Source organism: Lates calcarifer, linkage group LG19 (assembly GCF_001640805.2).
Source record: "Lates calcarifer isolate ASB-BC8 linkage group LG19, TLL_Latcal_v3, whole genome shotgun sequence".
In the NCBI taxonomy this organism is placed as follows: domain Eukaryota; kingdom Metazoa; phylum Chordata; class Actinopteri; family Centropomidae; genus Lates; species Lates calcarifer.
The window spans coordinates 17,306,074-17,318,836 of NC_066851.1; the positions used below are offsets into that span (position 1 = coordinate 17,306,074).

The following is a 12,763-nucleotide window of genomic DNA, read 5'->3' on the forward strand; positions in this document are numbered from 1 at the left end:
CCCATTCTCTTCTTCAAGAATCTTCATGGTTTGTACCTTTCTGCACCCTCCTCCTGTGCACTCAGACACACACATCTCACACACATATACACATCACCATTCCCTCCTTGTGTACACACTGTGTACCATGAGTGTGTTTGTCTGCACCGGTGCGTAGGCAGGTGTGCTTTATTGATTTATTGTCTGTCTGGGGACCTGAACTTTTGTGACGTTTTAATTTTTTGTACATTTTTACATGTACATGTAATAAAAATATTTGTTGTTTTTTTCTTTTACCAGCATTTATCAAAAATTCAGACTCAAATTACCTTTTATCTGCTGTTTCTTAAACAGCTGAGGTTTTTGGGTTTGTTTTCTCTTGAAACGCAGGACGTAATTTGATGCTAGTTCACTGAGGGTTCTCAGACCCACATGGCTTGGACTCTGACTGGCACACATGACGTAAGCAGCTCTATACTGAATCACTGGGATTGACGTCACTGTTGTCATGACAAACATGGGCCAAAACAGGAAGTCTCTGGTGAGTGTGGCACGTTGTTGATTGTTCTTTTGGCAGACAGCATATTCAGGAGATTACCAAGCTAACCACATCCAATGATCAGTCATTGATCAGTCATTGGATTTTACTTTGTTTCATAGATACCGTGCATAGATGTTGCAACACCTGTCAGCAAATGTGCTACTATATGTACTTTCTCTCATTTCTGATGACCTATGCCTTCTCCATCCAGCTTACACTGACATCAGTGCTAAGGTTTGCCCTTACAGTGTTGGTGTTGCCTGGGTCTCTATACTACTACTCCTACCTTAGAGCAGTTGCCATGGGATACTTCCCTAGTGCTTTCTACCAGTAACCTTACTGGGCAGGCAGTGGTCTGTGTCCTGCCAGAGCTGAGTGGCACCATCTGGAATTACTAACCTTTTCACTAGCACCATCGTCTTCATCCTCTCCCTTTTTTTCCCACTCACTGTCCTCACCACACAGCTGCCAAAGACAGGGCATGGTGAACCCAGAGCTCTAGAATACAGCTGGAGTTCCCACACTTCTACCAGAGATTGACTCATCCTCCCACATAACATTCATTTGTTTATGTTGCAGTTTTTAAAAAAAAAAAAAAAACTTTTCTTATGGATATAATTCATGGCAAACTGACGGTGATGGTAGGGCAGGAGTTTCTGTTGGGGTTTATTGTCCTGAATGCAATGATTGTCCTAAGAATGGTGTAATAGTTGGCATGCCACCATGTTGTGATTTGTACATGAGCAATTTGCCTCCCATCGAAGGTCAGAGTTGACTGGTCATTGTTTTGAAATGGCACTCTGCTTGTTTTTCACAAAATGTCAGGGACAAAGCATTTAGCCAACCAGATCCCTGTCCCACCTCCTTGAGTCACTGATATTCCACTGCCATGATTGCCAACACCCACCACCCTATGGTGGTGTGACCCGGCCAGCGTGATGTCAAATGATGTGATGTCATGACGACTGGACGGTGTTCTGTAAGTAGGAACACATGACATGATCTGCAGCGTTGGAACAAACACAGATCTCCCCTCAACACGGGGGCTTTAGATAAAGCTGACTGGAAACTCCCCTGAAAATAGCAGGGAAACAACTGGAACCAATTCATCTTATCAAACAAAGAGAAACAGCGACAGAGAGATGTGCTTGGGCACAGAAGGATCTTGAATTAGGCGGGGTGTCTTACTTGTTCCAGACATACCAGTGATACCAGAAACATGAGCTTTGGGTAAAGCTGTCTGTAAAAGTCCTGAAAAGCAAGAGGAAGCAACTGGAAGCAATTCATCTTATCAAAGAGAGACCGAAAGATGTTGTTGGGCACAGGGGTATTTTGAATCAGGTGTCCTGCTTGTTCCAGACATACCAGAAATACCAGATGTGCGCCAAATAAAATGCCAAATATTAGTATGAAATATTTTAAGTCACTATGTGCAGACTTTTTAGCCATGCTAGAGGTTTGGCTCTAGGGATGGCAATGTTGGCCAGATGGTCAGTCAGTTCACCGCTTTGGTCCATACTGAAATAACTACTGGATGGCTTGCCAGAGGGTGAACTCTACTGACTTTGGTAATCCCCTGATTTTGCTTCTATTGTGTTTTTTTGTGTTTGGAGTGAAATATAACTATTAGATGGATTGTCATGGAATTTAATACAGATACCTAAGGTCTCCAGATAATGAATCCCATGACATTGGGTGACCTTTGCTTTAGCACTAGCACCACATCAAAGATTTCACATATTTAGTAAAATATCTTTGCATCTACTTGATGGATTGACACAAAATGTGGCACAGATATTCATTGTTCCCAGAGGGTAAATTCCAGTGACTTAGGTGGTCCTCTGACTGTTTCTCCAGCAGCAACATGAAGTAAACATTTTTTTGTTTAGAGTGTAATGTCTCCACAAGTATTGATGAATTAGTTTTAACTTTGTACAGATATTCATGTTCCTTGAATTGGGAGACTCCATAGTCCATCGCTTTCATTTAGCACATCATCAGGTCAAAATCTCAGTTTATCCAAAGCAAAACAGCTAAACATGAAAGACTCTATCTTCTAAACATCAGCATGTTAGCATTGTCATTGTGAGCATGTTAGCATTCTAACATTAGCATCCAACCAGCATCACTGCGCATGTGCAGCCTCATAAAGCTGCTAGCCTCCTAGTCTGGTTATGTGATTACGTTATGTATCTTTCATATTATTCTGATGATGCACATTGAAATGAAAAAAACACAGTGAAAACTGGTGCATTTGTTACATTCCTCAGTGTTCACAGATCTGCATGTGGCCTGCCACTGCGATTTTTAACTTCAGGCTACCACTGGAGGATGCCAAAGTCAGAAAATTTCTACTCACATGTAGCTTTAATTAAATACACAGAACTACAACACACTGTAGATATAGTAAAAGCATGAACAGTATTTAAAGGTGTAGTCCCTGTTCATTAAAGCTTTAAAATTTGTGATTATAAATTTCAGTAGATAGTACCTCAAAAATTCCACGGTTTTGTTGCCAAAGCTGCCATAAGATGCCAAAAGCGAGGCTGAAAAGGGCAAAAGAGTCTTAGAGACACTTAGAGAAATGTTTTTTATTCTAACATTGCAGTTTGTCTTAGCACAGTGTACTATGTTGGCAAATTATTTTGCTATTTTCAACGTATTGCCCATTTAAATAGGTAACGTGTAATGTAATGTGATAAAATGTAGCAGGTAGATTGTAACATTTATAACATATAATTGTATTTTTTTATTGTAATAGGAGGTGATGGGACTACTGTGATAGAATCGCAACAGTTTATCACATCCCAAATCACATCCAGCTTCTTTTCCTGTCTTTTCTCCAGACACATGTCCACACACATATAAGCCCCTATCTATTCCAATGAGATGCACAGTATGCACAGAGCATGTACATACAAACATGCACACACACCACAGAAATAAGTGTTTGATGGTCCAACCAGCTGCCTTTGCAGAATCCAAAGAAAAAAGAGGAAAGCAGGGTGGGGAGGGGGTAGAGAGAGGCTGACAGACAGACAGGGAGAGAGAGAGTGAAAGAAAAGAGAGGCATGTCTGCTCTTGTCGGTGTGCAGAGAGCTTTGGGTTGACTCTTTTGAACTCACGATGAGCCAAATTCCATCCTCACATCTATGGGAGGAAGTACCTCACTTGCACAAACACACACGCATGCACGCACCATCATGTTCCATCTACTTCTTCTCTGATGCCAGACGGCCGTTATCATCTGTTACCTGATGTCTCAGAGAAGTATTTCATTCCATTTTCCAGTGAACAAATGCGCACACACACTTATGTATACACAATATACACATATAACTACATACATAAACACACACATGCATGTAAGAGTGGAGCAAGGGCATAATTAACATTTAGAAACCCACACTTTTCCTGCTTTCTCCCCTTTGCCTTCTCTCTGCTATAAGAATATACAGTGCATTCTATCATATGGCTGGACGTATTCCACTCACTTCAAAGAGCTTTGGTGAACTGAGTGTGCATGATTACAGGGAGGGCTTGCTTTAAAGAGCCTCAGAGAGAGAGAGAGAGAAAAGTCTGAGAGGGAGAGACAGGGAGAAATAAGGGGAAGAGAGAGAGAAAGCAGCTGGGTTGGTGATAAACATCTGGTGGTTGTGGAGGCCTGGCCCTGACATACAGGGGAAATAGCTGCATCGCTGTTCCAAGATCTGCTCCTTTCCAGTCTTTCCTCATCCACTCTCCTCTGCAGACCTAATCTAATGCAACTGGCTGTCTACAAAAGTCCAATATGTCACTCAAGGTTGCCCCACTTTGGCTTTGTTAAGAGATCAATCTAAATCTATAGGTTTTTTTTTTTTTTTTCACATACTGACAGTACACGACTCCCAAATGTACACTTTCCACTCTACAGAATCGTGCTAACATCCCCCTGATATTGAGTTACAGCCGTTGTTGCACAATTCACTTCTCACTTGTTTAAAAGTTTCTTAGCCCTACCCTAACCCATCTGCTTCTCTTTATCTGTATCAGCCCCTTTGTCATTAATACATACAGGACAATGACATAAACATAGGTTTACCGTGTTAGTGTTTATAGAAGAAGTTTTCGGCCAATATAAATGATACATCAATAAAGTGGTAAGAAAAACTGTAGCTTTGAATTGGATCAAAATCTCAAGAACAGCTACTGAATACACCATGTTGTGTTGTGCACCCCATTTTTTTAATATCTACTTGATAGCCTGTACACACAGCTGTATTTTGGCCCTAATTTTGGAATAAAATGCAATAACATCAACAATATCAGGTATTCCTAAACATTGCTAGAAATGTAAATTCCCAGGATATGTTGTTCATTAAGAGTGAACTAAGGCTTCAGAGTGAAGAACACCCATTTAGCTCTAATGTTGTGGGGTCTGGGACATGTCAGGTCAGGCTGTTTCATCTGCATGATACTTCATGATTTTCCCAAATTTTAAAGTATTGAGTTTAAACATGACTTTGAATGGACAACATTTTTCAGAAGTCCACTGACAGACAAGTCTTTACATTTGCCAAGCTGTAAAAAACCAAATAAGTCTCTTTGGATTTCTCTTGTTGATTAAAATTGTTATTTTTTACCACTATTATTATTATTTTTACACTTCCAGCACTGGGGCCTGTAGGACTCAAAACAATGAGTAGCTACAGCCAGCATCAACATAACACAATGGTTAAATGGTGCATTTTTGTAGCCATAAATAATGGAATAGTGGAAACATTCACTGGAAGTGAAGCTAACATCTTATCAGCAATGGAAGATGAGGTAAGCAGATCTGAGCATTTTGTCCAGTGACAAAGCCAAGCTTCACTTTGCATTTATCGCACACGATGGAGATAAACTGGCACAGATTTTGCTGTACAATACTGCAGTAACTATCCCTTTAATACCTGCAGTCGTAATAGGCCAATGAGGGCAATGTTGCAAATCAATAAGCAGGACTGCTTTATGGCAGTATTGGATTTTTGGATCAATGTGATGAAATACCTTGATTTGTTAGGTATTTAATTCACTAGATTAGCCAAAAAAATGGACAATAACATCTGGTAAAAATTGTTTCTCAACAGAAATTCCATCTCTAATCAAAGGTAGCAGCTTGATGGACCTGCTAATGATGAATTAATGGACACTGTTGTTGACAACAGGTTAAAAAGAGTCAGCTGGGAAGTTAAACTCTATTACACACAGAGGACAGCATAAATATCTGTGCAGTTTTTCTCCTCTGTGTCCAGCATAGTATTGAAAAAATGAAAAATAAAAGAGCAATATAACAGTTTTGGGTGGAAGAGGGTGGATTAAAGAATAATCTATTAGAGAATTAAACCTTAATGAATGCAAATTGTACATGGAAGCAACCCAGTCCGCCTCAGTGGTATTATTCACTATTTCTGCAGTTAGGGGGCTCCACAGTCTGTCTGTGCCCACTGTATATGACCTGAGTGGTAATTTTGGTGTGAGAGGATGATTTTTTTCTTCTGCCTGCCATATCAGTTGCCCCTTGAGGATGATTAGTGTTTATTGAATTGAACCGAACTGAATTTAATTCCTCACAGACACACTGTCCTGGTTGAGGGCCATTGTTTTACAGGCTTAGAATTACACCAGTGGCTGTTTTCTTAGCACACTTGCTGGAATGTGTATGTGTGTGTGTCTGTTTGTGTGTGTGTGTGTGTGTGTGTGTGTGTGTGCCAGCAGAGAGAAATCTAGAACTCAGGGGCAATGAGTGTATTTGGCTGAGTCTACTTGCTTGAAAATACAGCACGGAAAGAGGTTGATTACTGTTGGAGACAAACACGTACCTAACTGATGGAAACCCTGCTGTTTGGTTAACAGCTTGTTTTTGTATTGTTTGCACTTGTTCTTTATGTAGCTTGTAGTTATGCTGATGTAAAATAAAAACCATGTTCTGACAAAAAAATCAACAGCTAAATGGACTAATGCTTTGTCATGTCTACTGAAAGATTCTTCACATTTTTCAGTCTGGGGCCTAAATTTGAGAAATTCAGCCCTGGCACTGGCAGTGAATGATTCACTTTTATATTGTTCTCTGCTGAGTGCTATTCAACTCTCAACATCCTGTATTCATTCAATCTGTTGTTAAATAGCAAAAATATTTACTTGATGTTGAATATTTATTAATCATATAGTATCTGATCTGTACTCCCATTTCATTATTAAAGTACAGTAGATATCATCAGTTGGTCCTTTCATCAAATGGTGGCTATGTGGGTTTGTGATGAAACTATTCAAATTATGCATTTGGCAGCGAGACACTTCTTGTCATTAATGTCTTAATTTCAAGCATCAGCACGCCCAAATTATCTCCTCCACAGATAAAACTACTCTGTATATACATGTAGATGTGTAGTAATGTACCCAGAGGAAGGAAACTGAATGCATAAACACCCAGATACAATCTATAATTGTAGTATATCTTGTCCTGAACAGTATACAGGAGGCCTTATGGTCCTTTTAAGCCCAAACACACCCCTTATTTCACAGATTTCTATCTTGATTCTCACCTTTTGATATAAATAAGGCCAAGCTGTTTTAAAAAAATATATTTTAAGCACCAGTGTTGGACCTGTAACCCTTGGACCTCTCAGCTGAGTGATGCCAGGTTTCAGTGCAGCCAATAGAGGGACTTTGGTCTGTTGTCTAAGTTGTTTTGGAGGTGCTGGGACAAAGCTTTGACTCACTTAAAAATCTGCTATAGGAAGACTTTTTTTTTTTTTTTTTTGCATATCTTACATCTGTAGGAAACAACTGTGTATTATATTTAAGTTCTTTTTCTGTGATATTCACATTTATGATATTTTATATATATATCTCATATTGTTAGAGTTTTTTGTACAAGTGGATACTAAGTGCAAGCAAAGTAACACAGGGCAGTGCAGGTCATTTGCTGTTGCAGGCTCTGGTATGAATATATTCTGCGTCATCATGAAAGATACATGTAAACCAGTTGAAACTGGATTCAGCTTTGTTTCTGTTTGCAGAGGAACTGACACAAAAACTTTTAGGAGAGAAATTCTCAGGGATAACAACTGAAGATATGGTCTACATTTTTCTGAAAATTAAAATGTTTACATTCTGCTTAAAGTGGTGGTTGGGATTCTCAAATGGCTGTCTTTGTTGGACATTAATTTCTACCTCATGATCAGTGCCAGGCAACAAAGACAATAAAATGTTAGCACAACATTTGTTATATAATTCACATTTGCTAAAACAGCTCAAGTCTTTGTGCTGATTCACTGTCATAGACCACACAGTTTAAATATTGCTATTAATATTGAGCTATAAATCATAGTGTGTCCTGAATAGTTTTAAAATGACCGAAAATCACCTTTTTAATTGTTGTTTTTATTGCTTGTAAACCTACTGCCCCGCATGAAAAGTTGTTCTGAAATGACTGTCAATAACCCTGCGGATTGCTTCTGTCACAAAGGTGAGGGAGCAGCTCATCCTTGTGTTTTGGCTTTTTGATTGCGCAGCGTGTATTACGGTAAAAAGTAGGCGGGCTTTAACCTCCATGTGCGTCGCGTTTTGATTGACATGGCGGAGTCTCCCAGTACGCGTCGCGCCGCGCCAGCAGACAGGCAAGACCCGACCCTGGGAATAAAAAAACGCGCAGCCCCGTCTGTTTGAAGATTATTTTATTGCAGCGAGGTGAAGTCCTTTTACACTTTACTTTCGCGACGCGAACCAGCCCGCAAACAACGGGAACGGAGACCGAAGGAGTCGATGTTGAAAAAGTTTTAGAAGTGCGTGTCTGTGTGTGTGTGTGTGTGAGAGAGAGAGAGAGAGAGAGAGAGAGAAGTGTGTGTGAGTTTGGAGAGCTGAGCGCTGACGCCGGCAGTCTGGGCCACTTGGCCAGCAGCAAAGGAAAAAGGAAAACTGCTTCACTGGTGCGGAGGGGGGGGGGAGTGAATCGAAACTTTTGGGGCAAAAAGATTCTCCCGTTTATTTTGAAACGACGAGGAAAAGGCAAAAAACAGCGGGGGGGATTACCGTGTTTAGTTCTCCACACTGAGTCGAGTGAATGCGTCGGGGGCTGTGCGCTTGGAGCCTGCTCTTTGTGGTCCCGATTTCTCAGCTTTCACGAAAGAATGTGTTTTTGTCTCCGAGGACTTCAGATGGAGTGAGTGCGCAACAGGAGAAAACCTCCTCTCTTTGGCTTATTTCTGCAACAAATCGCAATAGTTTCGCTGCAGCTTGCATTGTTGAAATAGTCGGTTGTGTTGAAGCTGCTCAAAATCAGGAAATGAGCACTTTTTATGGCTGGAAAATAACTTGGAATGGAAGATGCTGAGGCAGTCACATTTGACAGAGGGGGTTGCGAAATCATTGAATTGACACTATAGGGGGGTTATATTGCATTGGATAGCGGTTAGGGGAACGTTAAAGGGGCTGTGTTATAGCGACTTTCCATAGGGATTGTGCGCTGTTGCAGAATGCAGGAAAAAGGCTTTGGAGGAGAAAAAAAAAATCTCAACTCCAGCATATCCTAGCATTCCTTCCAGCCAGTCTCTCTCTCTCTCTCTCTCCCTCTCTCTCTCTCTCTCTCTCTCAGAAACGACTACGTGTCTGTTTGTGCAGGGAAGACAGATCTCTCTCTCTCAGCCTCTCTGATGCAGACGTGGAAATCAAACATTGGTCTCCTGCTCGAAACGATCGATTATCTGTCCCCTCCACGTACCTACATGGAAAAAAAGGGGACAGTGCTTACCTTTAAAGCGCCTTAACTCATCAGGGAGAGAACGCAGGGGGATGTGGCAGAAAGAGGTCGAGGATTTTAAGATGCAAAAGATGACTCGTGTGTCAGCTTTCTCTCTTTAACAAAATAAAATAAATGTAATGACAGGACCGGGTGTTTAATTGTCAGGCTGTCATGCTTAGCGGTGGAGAGGTGGGGGTGTAATTTTGGGGGCTATGATTTGGGAATCACATATCTTCCCTTCTCTCCATGCCCTGTGGGGCTCTGGATCCAGTGGGCACGTTGGAGAATATAGGCTAGGGGAAAAAATAACCTAACACTTCAACATACACACACACACACGCACGTACACACGCGCACACACACATAGCCTTACTTTTTCAGGGGGGAGAGAGAAGGAGAAATCCGATCCCAAATACATGACGTCAGATGACATTCCTTTGGTGAAAGGCTGATGTGGCCATGCATTTTTTTCTGTGAAAAACTGATAACTTTTTTTTATTTAAAGGGGGATGAGGGGTTTAGCTACCAGCTGAAAAGGTGTGTTTATGGAATTTCTAGAGGAATTCTCCCTGTGGTGCATGAATGCCATTTATTTTGCTGCCACAAGCCAGGGGTATCAAAAAAGGCCTTGGCATCAAACCTTTAGGCTGTGCACAGGAAGCCAAGGTATAGAGAGTGGGAAGTAGACATGTCATATATAATTTATGGACTTTAAAATAATCTCTGACATCTCTCAAATTATTTCCTCTCTTGAATTGGTCACAAACTCTTTCTAGAAATTTCTAAATCTGATTTTAACTTGGATTTCAGCCGTTACTTAACAGGTGAGATAGGGTTTCAGATTTGGGAAGGCCCTGCTCTAGAGCCCCAGGACATCTCTTTTTTTTGTTTGTTTCTTTGGGTCTCACTCAAGGTGGCTGATCTAGGCCTGCAGCCTAGAGTGTGTTACATGCGAAACAATGGCTGAAGGTGCCATAAAACCTGAAGGATTTTGCCCTAAAGTAATGGAAATGAAGGATCATTGTAAAAATAGGTGGAATAAACTGCAGGTACTTCAGACTGTACCTGAGTAGTCTGAAGGTTCCAGGTGCTGAGTTGATCACCATCCTGAAACCAGCAAAAAGTGTGTGTATTTTAATGCATGGGTTAAGTATGGCAGCCCTAGCCTTCTTAACACAAGCTGAATGAGGTTTATATCACTGAACACTGTTCTCTGAAAGCTAAGCCTCTTTGGCTTCAGTGTTTATACACTATAAGAATGTAAACAAAGCTCACTAGGCTGGCATTTGAAACGTTACAAAAGCCCTAATGTGTCTTGTATTGAGAGTGGATTCTAAAAAAAAAAAAAAAGTTTGGATGAATTATTATTTTAGCATTTTTAAATGACAGTTTTGAGTTTTACATTTTTTCTACTTATATCTGCATTTTGTGGCTGTGTGTAGCGCCAGGAATCTGGTGCTGCTAGAGGATATGCAGCAACATAATGTAAGCAGGGATTTGCACTCAAACTGATGCAATTGCAGGCAAGTGATTTTGGCCCCCAGTTTTAGATTGCCACTTATAAAATGTGTGTGTGTGTGTGTGTGTGTGTGTTTTTTTTTTAATCGAATACAGAGAGAGAACAGTGTTTAGACTCGAGTCAGGTTGAATGAGGGTAGACATTGTTGCTTTGGCCTTTCACATGAAGAGCCAAAGGGTTTGAATAACGCTTTATGTAAGTTAACGACCTGTGTTCTGTAACCATTAGAGCTTTGTCACACAGGTACAGCCCACTCGCTTGTCTCATTCAGTGTGATGGTGCGTCATTGCCCACACTTGGGGTAAATGTAACTTTCCAGCTGCTTTGTTTGATCCCACTTAATCAGTTTGTCAGTTTGTTTTATTCCGCTTAAGTGCTCCAACAAGGACAGAAATAATGAGTGCCAGGAAGTCAAAATGTGTCACTTGAAAGTTAATTTATTGAGCATTTCTTTGGCAAACAAAGTTGTCCTGATTTGGGAAAATAACACATTGCTGTCTGCTCCTCCAGCAGGCAGACACTAAGAATGACATGCTGTGACCCAGGTTAGATGGACTGACTGTGTTTTAGTGGCAAGTGTTAGATGGTTTGCTACTAATAATCTGAGACAGGTTATTCTAAGCGCAATGAGGAAGTTGTTCCCGTGTTTCATGAGGACTCGTGATGCCAAGAGCATCTGTCTCTATCTCACCTCGGGCACAATCTCGGGTTCTCTGCTTTTCACCCGCGCTCGGCTTGTGGTTGTTGTTGGCCCGATAAACCCTTCAGGTACGCCTGGTTGAAATGGGGTCAGGGAAGGGGCAGGACGATGCTAGCCATTTTGTATGTGAGTGAATGTGTTGTGCATGTACGTCTGACTGTTAACCTAGAACATGTTATCCGAGGGGTAGTGTTACTGAACAGTGCTTGTGTATCAGGAACAGAAGCTGGAGCAGCTATAGAGTTACACAGACAAGACAATGCAGACCCCAGATAGAGTGTGTGAGCATGTGAAAGAAAGGCGAGGAACAAGAGGAAGAGGTTCTGATAAACCACCTCATTATTTGTTTCCTGTCACGTTGGGTTTTTCAGAGAGTTAGAGGTCATTTAAGTATCTGATGTGTTAATGCTTTTTTATAGCTGCTACTTCCAAACCTGTGCACATTGAATTATATATACATTTTGGAAGGCATTGATTGACATGTCTGAGAGAAAAAAAACTGTCCGTATTAGAGCTGAAGTGATTGTTTGGATTTAATCATCAACTATTTTTCTAATTGATTTATCATTTAAGTAATTTTCATTAAGTGGTCTTAGCTTCTCAAATTTCTTTTCTTTGCCTTTTTGTAGTTAGTTTAGTTTGTTTTTGTGATAATAAACTGAGTAACTTTGGGGTCACCTGCTGCTTTTTGCTATTTTCAGATGTTTTATAGACCAAACAAATAATTGATTAATCCAGAAAATAGTCATCAGATTAATTAATAATGGAAATAATTGTTGGTCATCGTCATAGTCAGTATAGGTAAGTAGTGATTTCTCTCATGAAATGGGTGCCTAAGCCCTGGAAGATTTAGAAAATGAGATGAAATATGCTCCGTCTGTGCAGATATACTGTAAGTTCATCCACTATTTATCATCTGCAATTATTGCCATGCCTACAAATAATCTGCCATAATTGCTGTTCATATATGCTGATCAAGACTGTTCAAAATGCTCCACTTGTCCCTGATCAGCTGCCCATATTTGGAATATATCCTCCCATTAATTGGTCAGCTTCTGCTATTTGCAGTGCTGCTCTATGTCTGCAGTTTGTATTAAGGCTGCTATCAGTCGTACCATCTGTTTCTCCAAATGCAACAGGTGTTTTGCTCACCAGAAAGATTGCTGGCTTCACTGTTCGTGTATAGCTGAGGTGCGTTTTGGTCAAGTGAACGAGCTGCTTCTTGTTTCCCCTCCCGCGATGAGAAATTTTCTCATTGGCGGC

At 40.7% G+C, this 12,763-nt stretch overlaps 1 protein-coding gene across 1 annotated transcript in view; it reads left to right on the plus strand.

Moving 5' to 3' along the window:
• The first annotated feature begins 8,086 nt into the window (after positions 1 to 8,086).
• Positions 8,087 to 12,763, plus strand: part of fndc3ba (fibronectin type III domain containing 3Ba) — a 92,819-nt gene continuing 88,142 nt past the window's right edge. The window contains 1 exon segment of the mRNA XM_018663497.2: positions 8,087 to 8,230. The gene's annotated coding sequence lies outside the window, so the exon portion shown is untranslated.